At 49.3% G+C, this 6,765-nt stretch overlaps 1 pseudogene; it reads left to right on the forward strand.

The window, feature by feature from the left end:
• Window positions 1-501, forward strand: LOC102735156 (proteasome subunit beta type-5 pseudogene; annotated as a pseudogene).
• Window positions 502-6,765: the final 6,264 nt, after the last annotated feature.

Below are 6,765 nucleotides of genomic sequence, written 5' to 3' on the forward strand. Positions count from 1 at the left end.
GGCCTCTACTATGTGGACAGTGAAGGAAACCGGATCTCGGGGGCCACCTTCTCTGTAGGTTCTGGCTCTGTGTATGCTTATGGAGTCATGGATCGGGGTTACTCCTATGACCTAGAGGTGGAACAGGCCTATGATCTGGCCCGTCGAGCCATCTACCAAGCCACCTATAGAGATGCCTACTCAGGAGGTGCAGTCAACCTCTACCATGTCCGGGAGGATGGCTGGATCCGAGTCTCCAGTGACAATGTAGCTGATCTACATGACAAATACAGTGGTTCTACCCCTTGAAGGAGGGTGGATGTGGCTGCTTGCATTTCATGGGGGGACTATTGCTGGTAATGTGGATATAGCTCCCTGTCCTGTAGTGGAAGGGTCCTCAATTGTATTGATAATTTTTTTAAGCTCTGGTGCCGTTGACCTCTATGTGTTACTAGTTGTTAATGACCTGCTGCAGAGGTGATTTTACTTTCTTGGATGTTAACATTACACTACTCGACCTCAGCCTGTGTTGTGTCTTTTGTCCACACTGTCCCTCCTCCAAGCACTTTACAGCCAAGTAAGCCAGGACAGTGGGAGGGCACTGACTGTAATTACAAGAAACAGTGGTGTGAAGACATTGTCTAGTGAATACATTAGCATCCCCACTCATGAAGCTAATAACAAAGGAGAAGGAGAGAGAGGCAGGGAGGAGGGAGAGACTTCCCGATTCTGTTTGCAAAGAGATGAAAAGTTGATGAGGTGGAAAGATGCACAGGGCTGTATGAGGAAGAGCTGCAGAGGGAAGAGCTCTCACCCTGCTGTGGGGGAGGGGAGGCCAATGCTATGCGCAGAGCAGAAAGGTGAAGAGGGTGAATCTTGAATCTTAAACCAATTGGGAAGGGAAGGTTTGGACCCTGGGAAAAGAGGACAAAGAGGTGAGTGTGAAAGCGGTAGTGACCACAAGCTTGGTGATCCCTGTCCTTTTGGCTCTCCGGTGTGTGCGTGTGTGGGGGATAGAGCGGTTGGTGGTGGGCTTACAGCCTCCTGGACGGGAAGCAGCACAAAATTGTCACTGGCACGTGTGGGTGGGGAAGAGGCCCTGCTGAGAGCAGAGCGCTGGTTGATTTATCACACCCAGCACTAAGGGGGTTCCCAAGCTATGGTGGCAGCAGATGGCAAGGCCTTCTGTTAAAGAGAAGACATACGCATAGGGGAGATAGAAGAGGTTGATGGGAGAAACCTTTAAAAAAATGGGAGAGGAGGATATGAGCAGTACTGCTTTGTTTTTAGTGAGCAAGAAGGGGCAAAGTGGCTGGTGAGGGTGACAGCCCAGCATCCTAGTTTGAGGCTGAGGGGTTTGAGAAATCGAGGGGGTAAGGCCTCCTCTCCCCTGTGGTGCGGATACCTTCCCCTCCCCCTCAGCCTCCTTCAGTTGTGTATTGATTGATGAGGGCTGTCGGCCAGGAACTGATCGAGGCTTGTTAATTGCATTTGTCAAATGCAGGGAAATTGGGAATTAGTGAGATTGGAGCAGGGAGTTTGGAAAACAAATGACTCTGGTGCCTGAGGAGATTCATTTTGCTGGAAAGTGCCTCAGGAGCCCCTGGAGTCTGGGAGCCGCTAGGGCTACCCGGGACCCGGGCCTCCTCTGCAGGAGAGGTGGGCGGGAGCCACCGGCCAGCGGTTCGCTGTGTGAGAGGCACAGGTATAGTTGTCCTCTCGGGACGCTCATTGGCAGACCTTTGTTACAGATTAGAACCTTAGGGGCACCCGGCTGGCTCGGTGGGTGCGAGATCTGGGGATCATGAGTTTGAGTCCCACGTTGAGCATAAAGCTTACGTTAAAAAAAAAAAAATCAGAACCTTGAAAAAAAAAACCTCTTAAGAGAAATTCTAACACCTGAGAGAAATCAAATCAGGTTGAAATAGAGTTGGGGGGGTGGCGCCTGGGTGGCTCAGTCGGTTAAGCGACTGCCTTCGGCTCAGGTCATGATCCTGGAGTCCCAGGATCGAGTCCCACATTGGGCTCCCTGCTCAGCAGGGAGTCTGCTTCTCCCTCTGACCCTCCCCCCTCTCATGCTCTCTCTATCTCATTCTCTCTCTCAAATAAATAAATAAAATCTTAAAAAAAAAAGAAATAGAGTTGGGGGGTCCAGAGCCTCCACCACTGAGCCTCCTCCTCCATGGAGCCACAGCCCACAGCACCACCTCCCTGCCTCCACGGACCTTTGTATATACATGCTCCCTGGTACTCTTTGGAACCCAAAGGAACACAATTTGAAAATTACTGCCCTGGGAAATAACCTTGAGGGTGGAAAGAGTTGAAGATTGGAATTCTTTTACGTGAACGAGCCTAGGACTCCCTAGCCCATGAAAGAAAATTAAGTCTGGAGAGAAGAGATGGTCTCGAAGCATTGCTCCCCTTGCCCGGTTTCCGGCTCACACCTGGCTTTGGCAGAGGTCTAGCTGTTTAACATAAGTACCTATTCTGCACGGGCTGAGGCCTTACGAACGTTCAGGCAAGAAAATGCACAACCGTCAGTCCCATGTTCCGTTCTACATGTGCCCGTTTCTCTTCCTTCCTGGATCTTGGATAAAAGAAAGAATTAATGGAAGAGATCGATGTGTGGTAGGTTTTCTGGAGAGAAGGTCGAGCAGAGGTAGAGGAAAACTGCAAGTGTCTAGGCCCAGTCATGCCCACCCTGAGCAGTTGTGGCTTCTTGCTGCTGAGTGCTGGTGGGGAGCTGGCTTTGCAGGGATGTTGTATGTTTCTGCTGCGTAGGGATGATGGATGCCGCACAGCACTGGAGAGATTCTGTCGAGTGGAGTGGACCAGTTCAGGGACTCCCATCAGATTCATTTCCCAGTGCAGTCCTCTTGACAAAGGATGATGGAAAAGAAATTGCCTTAAATAGCTGGAAGATTAATTTCTCTCGGCAGTTCCCAGGCGTCCACGGGACAGGGCTCTTCAAGTGATGTCTGACAATTTCTTCTCCTTCTACAGATAGATCGGTGACAACAAAATCTGACTCCTCAGGGTAGGTAATGGGACTAAACTGATTAAAGAGAGAGCACACACTCCTCGAGGCCTTGTACTTTCTCTTGCTAGCAGGGAATGCTGTGGGATTGAAGGCAGACGAGCCTTATAGCGTCTCCACACCAGGCAAGGGAGGGCTGTGGGGGTGGGTGGGTAGAATGTTCAGGAGGGAAAGGGAAAAGGTAGGCGAGGACATGGGGAGAGGGGGAGGAAGGGCACAATGAAAGGAAATCAGGGACCTGAGCATAATAGTTACTGAGTGTTCCCTCTTTAGGCAAAACCAGAAGGTCAATGTCTCTTGATATCCTCCTCAGCTCGCAAATGAGAAAACTGTCAAAGCCATTTGGGGAGTGGAAGGTTACATCCTTTGAGGGAAAATAAAACAACTGATTTATTCTGGTCCATGGATTCCATGTGGTCTGTTAGGGGAGAGGAGCAAGAAGTGGGATGAAAAGGGAGTAAGGTAAAAAAAAAAAAAAAGTGGAGAGAAACAAGGGGGAGCAGTTCCCTTGTCAGACGGTGAGGAGGATGATTGGGTCAGTGAAGGAGTTACATGAGCATATCTAATCTGGTGAGTACAGTTAGGGTTTTTATGTGGTTATTTGTGTGTGTTTCCCTAGAAGAGCCCCTCCTGCCAGGGCTATAGCAGGGGATGAGGTACTTTGAAACTGACCAGCAGCAGTGACCTCAGGACATGATTAAGTGCTTTATGATTAAAATATGCATATATTGCAACCAAGCAACTCTGCTGTTTTTTGTTTGTTTCTTGTTTGTTTTCAAAATCCTAGTTTCCCTTCAGGAAGCCAGAATCATATTGGGAAAGCTTTAATTACAGGAGGCAAGGGGAGAGAGCACACACAGCATCAGAACTGCTCCGATCAGCAGCTGCCTGACCCTGGCTGGCACTCCTTCCCCGCCCCTCCCTCCAGTCCACCGACGGTCCACATTCCTGCAGCGCTCCCCAGGCCTGGCCCCTAAGCCAAGTTCTTGCTTCCAGGGGCTATGCCCCACTGAAGCATTTCAATAAAAACCATTTCTAAAATGTCCTGTTCGCAGTTGTTAGTGGGTCAGGCAGAAGAAATTCTACCCACGTCAGCTTCTTGGGTTTATTTAACCCAACTCATTTCTCCCTGAAGCTTTTGCCTCTGAGTGAGGTGCCAAGCCTAACTTGGTACTTAACCCTTTATAATCCAGACTCCGCTGTCGTCAGCCATGACTATCCACCCTAGTTTATTTGAAAGGAAATAAGACACCATGGATTCCACCTCTTCTGATGCCTCCTCTCTGGCCCCCAACCCATCTGCTCAGGCTGCCTGCCCCTTCTCTCTATTCTCCCTCTGCTCCATTCCATGTTTTCTCTCTGCTCTCTCGCTTTGTAAAAAATTCCCTTTACTTGCTTCCCCCAGAATTTAAATAAAAACCAATCAATCAATAAACCAAGTGCTGCGGTGGACTTTAATGTAACGAGAAAAGGTTATCCCTAGCTGTGGGGTACCCAAAGCGCTGGTACCGCAGAGGGAAACATAGATGGAATGAGAGAATGGGAGCTAGAGAGAACCAGAGACAAATGAGAGAAGCAGGAAAGCAAGTCCTGGGCAGCAAGAGTGAGAGTGAGCAAAGTAGAGAGGGAGCCGGGGACATGGCAGGAAGGACGGACGGCAGGAGACAGTGATGGGCAGAGCGGCACCGTGGAAGGGGAAGGGGGGGGTGCGGAGAGGAAAGGAGACTCCAAAGGACAGTGATGGAGAGAGTGGGCAGAGAAACGGGGAGGAAGGAAGCGGCTAGAAGCTAATGCACGATGAAACATGTCCCCCTGGAGACAGACCATTTCGCCAGCCGTGCGTAATGAGCACGCGCCCCTCTGTGCGTTGGCCCTGTACTGTCAGCGTTACTTACGTTCCGCAAGAATCTCCCCATGTCTGCCCTGCTTGTGCGAGGTCGGGAAGAAGGTTTGAGCCCTCAGAACCACCTTCTCAACCCAGCCAGGCCAAAGACAGGAAACTAGAACTCTGTCTCACAGGAGGAGCTGGGTCACAGATTCGGTACCTTTTACCTTTTTACTTTTAGGTTCATGAAGAGACCCTCTCTCCCCTCTCGGCTCCGAACCCCTGGCCACGTCCACCACACTTGCATAACTCATCGCGTTTCTTTCTGTAATGCCCACAGGTCAGGGCCAAGGCTGTTCAAGTGGAGAGAGGAAGGCCACAAACTCCCAGAAAGACAGGAATAGCGGGTGCTCCCAGTGGGAAGGAAATAAGCAGCTCCAAGGAGGAATGTGTGCAAATCAGAAGGGACCAAAGTCAAGGGGATATTTTTGCAACTACTGCAGCTCTTTTCCCAGCTTAGCCTCAGTGCCACCGTTGTCCCAAGGACGTTCATATGTTCGAAGCTTCCCCATGCATACAGAGTTTCACACAATACCTAGGCTCTTGCATGGTAGCTCATCTCCAGTGGTGATGTGTGGTGATGGGCGGTGGTGTCTGAGCAGAGGGAATCCAGTGAGTACCAGGGTTCTGTGGGAGGGCTCATAATCACCCTGTGCCTCTTGAGTCCTGAGGCTGCACCCCCAGCTTAATCTCTAGAAAGAAAGCAGTGGAACATTTTAAACCAAAACAACAGGTGAAGCATAGTCCCATAGTAGCCCCCAAAGAAGCAAAATGTGCAGAAAGGTGGCTCAGCCTTGAGTCGATAGAGCCTGAATGTGGTCCGTGGGTGGGGGTAGCAGTGTTCCCCAACTCATTTAAACAGTCTATGGCACATGGCCCATTGGAGAGTGTTTCTGTTAGGGTCTCTGGTTATTTGGTGATCTATCTTCCTTTTCAGCCAAACACTTACTAAGCTGTACTTTTTGTTTGTTCCTATATGTCTAGCACAGTGCAGTCTACTCAGTAGAGATAATATAATACATGTATTTTAATGAGTAAATGAATGAATGGACTTCACTATGTGCCCTTACACCAATGGATTCTTTCTACCCTTCTCGGAACTGTGACTCCCTGTAATTGTTGAATTTCAAGATGCTGTTTGCTGCCTTTTTGTTTGTTTTTAAAGATTTTAGGGGCACCTGAGTGGCTCAGTCGGTTAAGCATCTGCCTTCGGCTCAGGTCGTGATCCCGGGGTCCTGGGACCGAGTCCCACATCGGGCTCCCTGCTCAGTGGGGAGCCTGCTTCTCCCTCTCCCTCTGCCTGCTGCTCCCCCTGCTTGTGCTCTCTCTCTTATAAATAAATAAATAAATAAATAAATAAATAAATAAATAAATAAATAAAATCTTAAAAAAATAAAAAAAATAAATCAAAAAAAAGATTTTATTTATGTATTTGTCAAAGAGAGAGAGAACACAAGCAGGACGAGAGGCAGGCAGAGGGAGAAGCAGGCTCCCTGCTAAGCAGAGCCCGATGTGGGACTTGATCCCAGGACCCTGAGATCATGACTTGAGCTGAAGGCAGACGCCCAGATACTTAACTGACTGAGCCACCCAGGTGTCCCTGCTTTTTTTTTTTTTTTGCTGCTCTTAAGCATACTTTGAAACATATATTAATTTTTTAAAATATTTTATTTATTTATTTGACAGAGAGAGACAGCGAGAGAGAGAACACAAGCAGGGGGAGTGGGAGAGGGAGAAGCAGGCTTCCCGCCAAGCAGGGAGCCCGATGCGGGGCTCGACCCCAGGACCCCGGGACTATGACCTGAGCCTAAGGCAGACGCTTAACGACTGAGCCACCCAGGCGCCCCTTAATTTTTTTTTTTTT

This window comes from Leptonychotes weddellii, chromosome 9, assembly GCF_054177405.1.
Source record: "Leptonychotes weddellii isolate Sample4059 chromosome 9, ASM5417740v2, whole genome shotgun sequence".
Classification (NCBI taxonomy): Eukaryota; Metazoa; Chordata; class Mammalia; order Carnivora; family Phocidae; genus Leptonychotes; species Leptonychotes weddellii.